We start from the raw sequence: 13,703 nt of genomic DNA on the forward strand, positions 1-13,703 counted from the left end.
AAGGGTACACCTGAAGTATTAGTTATAATAAAAAGTCTATAAGATCAGGGATCTTTCTTGTGTCCGTTGTCCAGTAGTTGGTTTGCCGGTTGAAATAGCTCCATTCTGAATCTCTTATTGCATCATAGAGCGCTTTCCCTTTAGGGGTTGTGATCCCCAATGTATATTTTCTATTGGAATATCTAGGTGGACAGTAGACAGCTGCAACTACAAATCTATAATGTTATGGATTCACACATGTTCGTGAGTGGTATGAAGAAGAACAGAGATGGAAACAAATAGAGGGAGACAGAGTGATGAGATCCTGCAGGTCCTGCAGAGCCGGAAATGCTGAATGGGGAAGCAGAGTGGCTGATGATTTACAGGTCCCTATTGTCTATGGGACTGAGTCATCTTTTTTTGTTTACATCTCTAGGGTCTTCTAAAAAGTACTGGTTACTTCTGGTTTGTTATTGTGTGGATAATAGGGAAGAAGCATCCATCCTTCTGGATTTTTATGGAATAAAAACATTAGGGTATAGTTATACCCTATATATAGAGGGATATCACACCTAGTCAGTCAGTCAGTGATAAACAAGTGAGTGATAAGCAAGACCTTCAGTGGTAATAACTGGTAAAGGAACAGAGTGTCAGCCGTATCCAAAGCCTGGCAGCTCTACAGTGATATTGTATAGTGACAGTATCGTATTATTAATCTAGTGTAGTATAGTGATAATAAATATTATTGTCATGACAGTTGTATCAAGATACGAGATACAAGGACGGTGATACAGATACGCAAGCCCGTGATACAGAACAGTGGTAAAGATACGTGATACGTGAACTGTGATACGAAGTCCTGGTATAAGATACAGACAGTGATAGTGTTGCATACTGAAAATGTTTCATACTGTTCCATTCTTATTTTTCTTCATTTTAATGATATTTTTCCACAAGTATTATAATTGTTTTTATGTTAAGTTTTTATAAAATTTCTACATCTTAGGTTATCAATTTTCTTTTTTAATTTGTGTATATAATGTGGTTTTCATGAACTTGCAAGATGTATCTTTATTAGAATTTTTTTCTTTTTTACTAATCTTAAACAATAGCAAATTAGGGCATCCCGACACATATTTATATATAGTGGGGGCCACATTTTCTTAGATCAGCAAATAATCAACCAATTGTATCAATACTTTGTAAATAATGTAGCTTTATGCTTTTTGTAATCATGTTTATAATTTGAATAAACTCCTCTGGTCGTGTTGTACCCTCGACCAGAGACATTATTATTATTATTATTATTATACTGTGTTAATGAACTGTAAATATTAGAGAACTGTGTTATAAGTGATTAATCTTTATATAGGTCATTTAAGGACTTATTTGTTGATTGATATTGTTGATTGTAGTAGTAATCACCTATTATTTAGTGATTCAATAGTTCCTTGTATTAGTTTAGAGTACACAAAGTGCAATTTCATCTCCAAGTGTTGTCAGCTCATTCATAGTTCTAGAACCCACAAAACTAGGTTTTGTAGAGTGTAAACCCGTATAAATAATTTACTGCTTGTACAGCTACACCTGTTAATTGTATTCTCTCAGTTTCTATTTTAACATCTTCATTATGTTGTAAGTTGTCTCTAATGATGATTGCGCTTCCCTCTCTTGCAACATTGTTAGGTTGTAGGACGTGATAGGTCCTATAAACTTTGATTTTATGTAACACTGCTCAGTAAAATGTGTGTCTGACATAAGACATATATCTACGTTACCTATGTTTAGAACTGCTTCCAACTCCTGTTGTCGTTGTAAGAGTCCGGTAGCATTCCATTTTCTTTTTATTCTCGAAATCAACATTGGACGTTTCAACTGCAACAGTTTTATTTACCTGGCGAAAACTACAAGCAGGTGTTCTTTTGGTTCAAGAGACAAAAGTGTTACATTTTATTAAGTGAGTATCGCGTGAGCTCTTGAACAGTGCAGATGTATCTTTCAAATATGTTTAGCTTCCTCTTCTTCGTAACACGTTTGTTGCAAACCCGGATCTTTGCCAACTCTGTCTCTTTTGCCAATTCCTCTTCGTAGTTCTCGACTGCTTCTGTTGTGGCTTGAACTGGACGGACTGGACTGCTTGACTATTGGATATCGATGTTCTGTTCGATTTTCCGAAATCGTAATTCCAAGTTTTCAATTTTCCGCAGTAGTTCTGCGTTACTTTTCTCTAATCGCTTTCTTTTCTCATCCGACTCCTTCCAGGCTATGAAGAACGTCCTCTTGGCTGCAGATTGAAGCTTAGATATTCAATTCTATGAAGCGATCCGGGGAACACTGGATCTCTGTTGTGTTGGTGGGTTCCATGATCTCGTTTTTATCTTCCTCGTTTTCCTGCTCTTCAAACTCGGGCACAAGAGAACTTGGAAGATTCAACAATTTTCCAATTGGTGTTGACATTGTCCTAATTCGCGAACATACTTTAAGGAAGGCCCTCTTAATCGGCTTTCACGACTGCGAAAACGCGAACGTAGACGATAATAGAAGGCCGCGCGAAAGTGGGTCACTTCGCTTGCATAAACATGGCGTATTTCAACCGAAATTCGATGCAATGTTTTGTTCCACTTACTACCGTGAACAATCAACTGCTGACTCACTTACTTATATTTCTACACTACACTACGTACATCTGCACTGTTCATCTTGTCATGCGATACTGACTTAAAAAAATGTAAAGGTGCGTACAGACTTTCGCTCTGCTCCGCAACCGAACGTCACTCCAGCAGAGCGATTGATGATCGACCGGGGAGCAACAGTGGTTCGACCGGGGAACGCGAGAAGATCAAACATCTTCCGTAACGTTCATGATGGGTGCGTGGGCGGAGCGACTGTGGTTCGATGGTGGTACGAGGGCGGTACGAGGGAGGAGCGTGCTCGGTGCGGGTTGGAAGCGCGAATATGTGTACGCAGCTTTACACTTGAATTTTTTTTCTTTCAAATTGAGTGTCAAATTTCATTTATTTTCTATTTTCATGAATTATTTATTATACAAATTATGGTCATGACAAAGTAATAATATCATTATTGTTTGCTTTTTTCAGATTTCGAATTTTGACAACGGTGGTTGTTGTTTTTGGCACAGTCGTAGTTATGAAGCAGTGGCCAGAACTGGCGGATATGAGCAAATATGTTGTGAACTATTTCAAAGAAATTTTCGCTTTCAAGTAGTAAGGTGAGTCCAAGTATCATGGATTTGAGTAGATATTTAGGAATTGTAGAAAGTTTATTATTTATTCACAGTTTCTGTATGAATGATTGAGGAGAAATCTATTCCTAGATATTTCTTCAGAGCAAATCTGGAATAAACAAATTGATCTTCTTTGCTATCAACTGAAAATGCATCAAATATGTATACTTCAAATTTATGTTAAATTGTGTAATGTCTCAATTGTAACAATAATATTATTTTAATTGAAATTTAGGTTTATTATTTTCTTTCGGAGACACAAAGAACTTTCATTTTAATAACTTCAGTCTAGCAAGCTTAAAAAATTGAACATAACTGATACAAGAAAAAAATGAAAGAGTTCAATCATTCTGATGTAGATTATTATTTGTTAATAGGTACTTCTCTAGAAGTTCCTTGTTTACCAGAGAATTATTCTGATGAAGATGATTCAACTCATCAGATGAAATAAGTTCTTAGTCCAGTCACTGTATACATTGGTGCTTGCAATTTATATTGTAGTTCTGATTTTTTAATATATTATTTGGATACATGAGAGAAGTCCAGAACAAAATTCTTCATGCAAAATTGCCTTGTGCTTTGTAGAGGGTGGCCCAAAAACCTCGTATTTTCGGTTCATTTTCCAGTTTTCAGCTATTTCCGCCAAATCCAGTGATCGGACAGAAAAATTTGCTCTCGCCTTTTTTAAGATTATAAAATTCTGAATAAGTTGAGAATATGAGATTATGTTCTATGAGAATTACCCGTTAGATGCACTTAATTTCAGTATTTCCTAGTGGAGAGGCGCGCTTAAGGACACCTCAAGGATCAAAATTTCAAACACTTATAACTTTTGACACAATGCTCGGATCTCATCGTACTACACTTTATTCTTCACGGCTCGTCAAGACAGTTCAAAATCATGCATCACAAGTCAAATTCAGTCTAAAAATGAAAAATTTATTGTTGAGTGTACTTAAGCCCATACACAAAAAATGGCCAATTTCTATATTCAAAACTATATTATATCTCGGTAACCCGTTATCATAGAAAACATTACTTGATCATGAAAGGTACAATAGAATCTTCTCTTCCATTTGCTGTAAATGATTCATTAGAAGATATGTTGGTAATTTGTGATTCGATTGTTAAAAAAAGTCTGGAAATTGAAATATTTTCCTCATATTAACGGTCTAGTCAGTTCTATGGTAGGAAAAAGTTATTCAAGATTAATTTTAGGCTACTGAGCTAGTAGAGAATGATGTTATCTACAATTTGGAATCAATCATGAGTTTCTATGATGTATTAGACTCGTTCTAGAAACTCTTTATTAACAGTAGAATCACGAAAAAAATGAAAAAGCTAAAATCGCCAGTTTTTAAATCTTCTATAACTTTTGAATCGTATAGGAATCGAAAGTATTATTCATTGCAGTAGAAAGACAGAGAACACTCTCAAATGCTCACTAGATTTGAAAATTTAATTTCAGCTTTGAATATAGAAATTGGCCATTTTTTATGTATGGGAATATGGGCTCAACAATAATTTTTTTCATTTTCGACCGAATTTGTCTTGTGATGCATGATTTTGAACTGCCTTGACGAGCCGATAAGAATAAAGTGTAGTACGATGAGATCCGAGCATTGTGTCAAAAGTTATAAGTGTTTGAAATTTTGATCCTTGAGGTGTCCTTAAGCGCGCCTCTCCACTAGGAAATACTGAAATTAAGTGCATCTAACGGGTAATTCTCATAGAACATAATCTCATGAGCTTATATCATTGTGCAAAATATCACTGTGAGGGCAATATAGATGGTGATGATGGTGGAAGCTGAAAATTAGGTGTTTATCACAATACAAGGAGCATTGTTGTCAGGTGTACCTGGAAATCTATAATTATATGAGATAGAGCGCTTCACCTGATCTCAGATTGTAGAGCACAAGATTACGCCCAGAAGGATTTTAAATTTTACGTCTAGATAGTAACAATCGGAATATATTGTTGGTTAAATACTAGATATCATCAATTTTTTTTTTTTTGAAATTTCACTCATTTTTGAAAAACATAACTCAGTACTCATTGGAGATAGAGAGTTCTGAATGATCTCAGATTGTAGAGCACAAAAATACGCCCAGAGGGATTTTGAATTATACATCAAAATGGTCACAATCGTAAGATATTGTTGATCAAAAACTAAAATTCATCGAAATTGATTTTTTTTCTTCAAATTTCACTCATTTTTGAAAAATCATAACTCAGTACTCATTGGAGATAGAGAGTTCGGAATAATCTCATTTTATTCAGAATTTTATAATCTTAATAAAGGCGAGTGCAAATTTTTCTGTCCGATCACTGGATTTGGCGGAAATAGCTGAAAACTGGAAAATGAACCGTAAATACGAGGTTTTTGGGCCACCCTCTACATAGCACAAGGAAATTTTGCATGAAGAATTTGGCTCTGGACTTCTCTCATGTATCCAAATAATATATTGAAAAATCAGAACTACAATATAAATTGCAAGCACACCCCCTTTTTTATGTCTATATTGACTGGACTATCTCTAGTAAAAACAATTTTCAACAACTCAAATTAATAATTGTAATCTATCTTGCTGAAGGATATAACTTGAAAATAATTTATAAAGATTATATTCTTTTTCAGTTGAATTGAATCCTGGATATGATCTCTAGTGAATGAATCTCTCTATGTCTGGTCCGATTGCTTGAAGCATCCTTCAGTTGTACTGAATGCTGAGGTTCGAGGATTCAACGAGTGCTGATCGTATCATGTCATCACATGTCTCAGAAGCTCATAGTTATTCAACCGACTAGACTACATTGTAAATATTACCTTACCAAACAAAGACACATGTGCTCATAATTTTATTTTCAACTGAATATTCTCCACCTGTCGATAAATGCGCTTAAAATGTTCTACTTACTACTTACTACTACTGATTGTCTGATGTGCTGTGTAAAGTCCACTCAGAGCATCTCTATAATGGCTAAAACAGGGTTTACTGTATTTTTAAACCATGTCTGTATTTCTGTATTTCCGTCATTCAAATCATCAAATCAGTCTGCAAGATCTTTGGTAGTATGTGAAATTTATGTTAGTATATTTCTTTAAATCATAGACATTATTCATGTAGACTTTCAATTTTATTCAAATATTGTTTATTTTAAATGAATTGCTCATGAGATGCAAAGTTCTCGTTACATTCAAGTTTTAATTGCATAACATGATGTGTTAATTATTGTGATATTGTGAATTAAATTTAATTGTATTGAAATGTTATTTGTATATTTTAAGTTAACCTAATTAGCTGAAATTAGATTGATTTTCTCGCAAAGACTCATGGTGCCTATTTTAAATGAGAATTGATGGAATTTAGAGTTGATTAGTTGGAGAATGTTGTATTGTTTTGTAAAATATTCGATCATAAACTTCTATCATGTTTCTACGCTTTTTTAATGCTTCCGACTGGAAGTAGATTCTCCAGGCACATTGATTATGAGACTAATGCAAATTTAGAATAATATTGTTAATAGATGCTCTCAGACAACACAAGTAATGCATTGTCACACATCGTGTTAGTAACTCGTCAATCACTCATAAATCATTTTCATACATAAATCTAGCTGTTTGTGGCGGTAAACAATTTTATCTGAATGTTTACATTTATTAAATTCTTAATTGAAATAGAACTTGGGCTTATTGTCGAGCGCTGGCTATTTGAGACGAGTGAAAGATGAGCTGTGCTGTATTTTATTGTATTCATGTATATTTTTCCGAAATAAATTCACATATTTGTGAATTGGTAACTTTTAAATGTTTATGCACATGTTCAAATCAATGACTACAATCCCTTATGTTGATTGGTTAGGCTTATAGTAAAAATATGAAATTATAGGGAAGGGCATTCAATGTATAGGAAGGAAAATGTCCTATGATGATAATATGAATACGTGTTTAATATCATTAAATTATTGTGCTAGAGATAGGTAAATAAATATTTTTATACTTTATGTAAGTCCCTTTTTATTCCTTTGTATAATACATTATTTACTTTTCTATTACTTTTTCAATGTAAATTTATAATGTGTATGTGTATCTATCAATTTTCAAGGTAAATGTCACTTTCTCTCTTTGGAATGAATAAATGTTTGATTTTATTTGTCAGTTGCTATAAAAAGTTTAGCTTTTGCAAATAAAAATCTTCTACAAGTCAATTAATGCAAGTTTTCAATTATTATCTTGTGTTACACATGTTTTATTGGATATACGAACAAGCATTACTGCAATGTATTTTGTACAGTGCAAAAATAATCATGAAACAACTAAAAATTTTTTATAATTTATTGATTAACCATTTTAAGTTTTTTATTCATCTTTGTCATGATGCAAAGATAATGGATGTATTCTGTCAACTTGAAGGAACCAGTATTCGAAAAACCTTCCACATTCGGCACATCAAAATACATATTAATTATCAACAGGACACTTAATATGACATTTCTTTCTTCTTCTTCTTCTTTCATATCTATACTACTAGTAGTTCTGTGAACAGTAGAACTCACGCAGTATTCTCATCCACAAGTACCTGATTGAAACTATAGACCTTATGGAAATACAGCAATAGACTGGCTTCTCCACACATCAGTGTATCACTTGTCAGCTGATTTATGATGAATAATTCTGTAGTTTGATTTTTACTTTCCTTGCCCTATTACCATAGGTAAGGAAAGTATTGCTTTCCGAAAAAAATTAAGGTGCCCCAATTTCTAAATTTCTATACGTTTCAAGGTCCCCTGAGTCCAAAAAGTGGTTTTTGGGTATTGGTCTGTATGTGTGTGTGTGTGTATGAGTGTATGTGCGTCTGTGTACACGATATCTCATCTCCCAATTAACGGAATGACTTGAAATTTGAAACTTAAGGTCCTTACACTATAAGGATCCGACACGAACAATTTCGATCAAATGCAATTCAAGATGGCGGTTAAAATGGCGAAAATGTTATCAAAAACAGGTTTTTTGCATTTTTCTCGAAAACGGCTTCAACGATTTTGATCAAATTCATACCTAAAATAGTCATAGATAAGCTCTGTCAACTGTCACAAGTCCCATATCTGTAAAAATTTCAGGAGCTCCGCCACATCTATGCAAAGTTTGATTTTAGATTCCCAATTATCAAGCTTCAGATACAATGTAAACGAAAACTTTTGAGTGGAAAAGATTGAGCATGAAAATCTCTACAATTAATGTCCAGTAACATTTTCACCTAAAATTTAAAATAAGCTTGAAATTTGAGAAAATGTGATTATTCAATCATTGCAAACTGTTGGCAACTGTTGATTCTATTAAATCATTCACTATGAAGAGATAGCAGACCTCGTGTGTCCCCAGCGTTATTGTCCTGTCACCAGCTGGCTCAGATCTTTGAATAGTAGACTTGAGATGTGCGAGAACACTAGCGTCAGGTGATCAATTTTCAAGGAAAGTTGTGTGAGTGCGCCCACTACCTCCGTAAACATGTTTACGGAGGTAGTGGTGCGCCACACCAGATTTTTGCTCTAATATTGGCGTATAAAGTAGGCTCCTTCTCCCTTTTATATTATCCTTGAAATGCAAAATTTCCAAAAACCTGTATATACGTCAACGCGCTATAAAAAAGAACATACCTGTCAAATTTCATGAAAATCTATTACCGCGTTTCGCCGTAAATGCGCAACATTTAAACATTAAGAGAAATGCCAAACCGTCGACTTGAATCTTAGACCTTACTTCGCTCGGTCAATAAACAGAGTTGGTGAAAAGAATAGAAACAGCTGAATATTTCATTTGAAAGGGAAGTTTGAGGACTATTTGATTAAAGAAAACTACTTCTCTGTGACATCAAAATTTTGGTCCACCTTCTTGGAACCGCTATTTTGAATCCAACTTCATTTTTGTAAATGGGGAGGGGAGGAGGTCATCTATTGCATGATTTCCATACAGAATTTCAAGAGAAAATAAATGGCGAAAATCGCACATCGATTTGCGATATCTCAAACTGTTAAGAAGTTAAATATAAAGAAAATAAAAATCTCAGTACCTTTTTTTAAAATATGACCGAAACATGTTGTGATAAAATATTTAAAAAAAGGGTACTGAGATTTTTATTTTCTTTATATTTATATTACAAGTAGCCCTATACAGGAAAGAGATGTTAAGAAGTTATTCACATTCAAAGATACGGTACTAATATAGCATACAAAAATAAAATGAATGAATAGGTTGAGAATTTGACAGATCAAACTTTCCTGTTCAAAGTGCTCAATATGTGATTAGAAAAGTTACTAACACGTAAAAGAATGAATTTGATAGTTTAAATTCTCTATGTACTCATTTATTGCATTCTTGTATGATTTATATCTTTATTTTATTTTTTATTTTATTTATTGTTTTTTTTATTTGTATCTTTGAATGTAATATCGATGTGCGGTTTTCGCCATTCATTTTTTTTGAAATTCTATATCGAAATAATGTATCATTTTATGTTCATGAATCAAAGATTGTGGGTTCGAGGGATGATTAAACCCATTTTAAACTCTCAGCTCTTATAAAGATTATCCATGTAATTTTGAACAAAATGAGAAATAATAATTATTCTGTTTTCTTATGTTTCCTGGACATGAAAAGATTGCATTTTACAAACGAAATTTTCCCAGGTGCAAAGCACGGGTCACCTGCTAGTCTATCCTATTATAATTATTAAGCGAGCAATTTCTGTATCCTATACTATTAAACGAGCAATTTCTGTTTATATGTTAGATGTTTGTATTTCACCGGATCTTGAAAACGACTCTAACGATTTTGATAAAATTTGCAATATAGTAGGTTTATGATATAAGAATTCGATTGCACTGACGTGTCTCATCCCTAGGAAAACTCGCTGAACGACATTAAAAGGATAATTCATCCTTGGAAAAACAGCTGAGACTTTCGTCGTCTGTGGATAATGGAAGTGAGTGAGAAAGTGCGTAGGAAAGTGCTGTTTCCAATATCAGATTTCACTGCAGTTTCTTGATATTGTTCATGAACAGTACACTCTATCTGTCAACTCCCATCTTTGTCAACTTATGTCTTTTGTCAAACTGATTAAACTTCACAATGATCCTTCCCTATCCAATATTTGTGATGGAATCCTCAAAAAATCAGATTGTGCTCTAGAGAAAAACAGAAACTCTCACCTTGAAAAACTTTCTTCCCTGTACAAATCCCACTTACAAAATAACCTGTCTCTTCAAATGCATCATTCCAACATTACCAACCCCCCCCCCCTCATCAGTGACAAACCCAGCCTTGCCTTACTCTTGAACCAACCACCACCCTGCCATATTCCGCCCTCCTTACCCAAACGTAAGCCCCAACAATCTACATCTCCTTCAATCCATCAAGAAAACGTTGGAAATCCATTATCATAATGGATGAGAGTGAACGAGTGAATGTGTGTGGGATCATCCAGCTGATCTCACGAGAAGAAAAATTCAGCAAGAGAAACTTATTTTCGTTTATTTCTCTTTTTTTTAGAAAACATGTTTACTCCAGAAAGTTCAAAATAGTAACTAGATGCTGTTAGTGATACATAGTATTTTAACAAATATTGTAGCAAACATAGTATATCATTCTAAATCGAATTCATAGTATATCCATTTGTAATTGATGATGTGTTTGTTTATTGAAGTGTGAATAAATTGTTATTTTGATGAGTGATAGTAGCTTAACCTAGATTTTGATTTTGACTGTAGTATAAATTTGAAAAGGGACAGTTTTGGGCATAAGCCTGTTGACAGAATCCAAGGGCAGGGCAGTGGACTGTGGATGATAGTTGGTATAAATACCTACAAATAAATCTTTGAATTCTGTACATAAAAATACTGATAGCTTGAAGTGTGGTAAGTACGCCAATAAAAGACTAAATGAATCAACAATATAAGATTTAATAATAATAAGATGATAATAGTAGGCAGATGGCCACATACAAAAACAATTGTATCAAGTATCTTGGGATCAATAAAATAATGATAGGCAGGTGGCCACATACAAACATTGAATCAAATATTTTGAGATCAATAAAATAATAATAGGCAGATGGCCACATACAAAGGCAATTGTAAGTAGGTTAAGTCCTTGAATCCTTAAATAATAATAGGCAGATGGCCGCATACAAAAAACAATTAGTCAAATCTTGGGAAAATTACAACATGTGAAATAATATAGAGAACTACAAAACTTAAATGAAATTAGGTCAATGACATTAATGACCATTAAGGTCTGACAATAACTGCAAAGGTATTAATGATATTAAATTATTAATGATATTGGTATTAATGATATTGCAATAAATGCAAAGGTATTAATAATGATACCTGAAATCAAATAAATTGAGTGCAATAATGAAAGTTATTACTAAGGTACAATAATAATGATTAAAAAATGACAATAAGCTGTAAAAATGCTCAGCAAATAACATACATAAAAAATATATGTGGCATAGGCCTTCAGTGATTTGAATGTCAAAATAGACTTCGACCAAATAATTAATAGGCGTCACTGGCCTTAGAATAACACTTAAGAGCTAAGGGTAGCTAATAAATACAATGAAGATATCCAGGTAAATATAGGCGACATGGGCCTTCAATGAATGAATGTCAAGACAGACATCAATTAGAACGAGTAATAGGCGACAGTGGCCTTCAATGAATCACTTGTAAAGCCAAGGGTAGCTGTCAAATCCAATAAATAAATAGGCGTCGGTAGCCTCAGTGAATCACTTGTAAAGTCAAGGGTAACTGTCAATCCAATGAATAAATAGCGTCGATGGCCTTAGTGAATGCATGTCAAGATAGACATTAATCAAATAATAAGTAGGCGTCAGTGGCCTCAATGAGTTGAATGTCAAGATAGACATTAATAAAACAATAATGATGCATACGTAAATGAAAATTGAAAAGAACGATTTACATAACCTGAATAAAATTTTGAAGAGGAGATGCGGCCAGGCAGACAGGCAATGACTCCGCAATACCAACAGGAACAGGACATCAGCAAGCGATGAAGTGATCTGGCCACTACAGCAGGCGAATCCCCCAATGGAAAAGTAGGCTGGAGCGAGTAGAATTCCAAACGAATAATCCGATCTTCAAATTGTGGAATTTTTGGATTGATTTCCAAACAGTAGAGATGATGCACTTGAAAGTTTGAGGTTCACGAGGTAAAGCCAATTGTAGAAAAATGGCAACTGAAGCTTACATGAGGTTGCAATTTTAGACAAAGTTTATCCAATTTTACCAGAGTAATTGAGTGAAGAACTCGATGAATAATTGAATCACACTGAAGAATAGAACAAACGAATTAATTTGAAGAATAATTCACACTTTAAAAAGGTTCTGTAGATCAAATGAATAGCAATGAAACGCTCACACGCGGTTGCAATTTTAGACAAAGTTTATCCAAATTTAACAGAGCAATTGAGTGAAGAACTCGATGAATAATTGAATCACACTGAAGAATGGAACAAACGAATTAATTGAAGAATAATTCACACTTTAAAAAGGTTCTGTAGATCAAATAAATAGCGTTGAAACGCTCACACGAGGTTGCAATTTTAGACAAAGTTTATCCAATTTTAACAGAGTAATGAGTGAAGAACTCGATGAATAATTGAATCACACTGAAGAATAGAACAAACGAATTAATTGAAGAATAATTCACACTTTAAAAAGGTTCTGTAGATCAAATGAATAGCAATGAAACGCTCACACGCGGTTGCAATTTTAGACAAAGTTTATCCAAATTTAACAGAGCAATTGAGTGAAGAACTCGATGAATAATTGAATCACACTGAAGAATGGAACAAACGAATTAATTTGAAGAATAATTCACACTTTAAAAAGGTTCTGTAGATCAAATAAATAGCGTTGAAACGCTCACACGAGGTTGCAATTTTAGACAAAGTTTATCCAATTTTACCAGAGTAATGAGTGAAGAACTCGATGAATAATTGAATCACACTGAAGAATGGAACAAACAAATTAATTTGAAGAATAATTCACACTTAAAAAGGTTTTGTAGATCAAATAAATAGCGTTGAAACGCTCACACGAGGTTGCAATTTTAGACAAAGTTTATCCAATTTTACCAGAGTAATTGAGTGAAGAACTCGATGAATAATTGAATCACACTGAAGAATGGAACAAACGAATTAATTTGAAGAATAATTCACACTTTAAAAAGGTTTTGTAGATCCGATGAATTCAGATGAAAGGTTTAGACCGAAGGCGTAAATGCACCATCAACTATCCAGTATCCACCATTGAAGAAGACATGGAGACGCTATGAAAGACACGGAGACAATGGAACAGGCAAGCTGCCGGAAGTGTTAGAAACGTAGGCAAAGCGCTCGCAAACGAATGGTGAAAAAGTAACAAATATCTAAAAGGTAAGATGCCTAAAGAC

General features: G+C 33.8%; 1 long non-coding RNA gene across 1 annotated transcript; it reads left to right on the forward strand.

Moving 5' to 3' along the window:
* The first annotated feature begins 3,055 nt into the window (after window positions 1-3,055).
* LOC120353998 lies at window positions 3,056-7,435 on the forward strand. The gene is made up of 2 exons (XR_005572747.1): window positions 3,056-3,208; window positions 5,865-7,435. It is a non-coding gene; the product is annotated as an uncharacterized LOC120353998 (long non-coding RNA).
* Window positions 7,436-13,703: the final 6,268 nt, after the last annotated feature.

This window comes from Nilaparvata lugens, chromosome 1 (assembly GCF_014356525.2).
Source record: "Nilaparvata lugens isolate BPH chromosome 1, ASM1435652v1, whole genome shotgun sequence".
Lineage (NCBI taxonomy): Eukaryota > Metazoa > Arthropoda > Insecta > Hemiptera > Delphacidae > Nilaparvata > Nilaparvata lugens.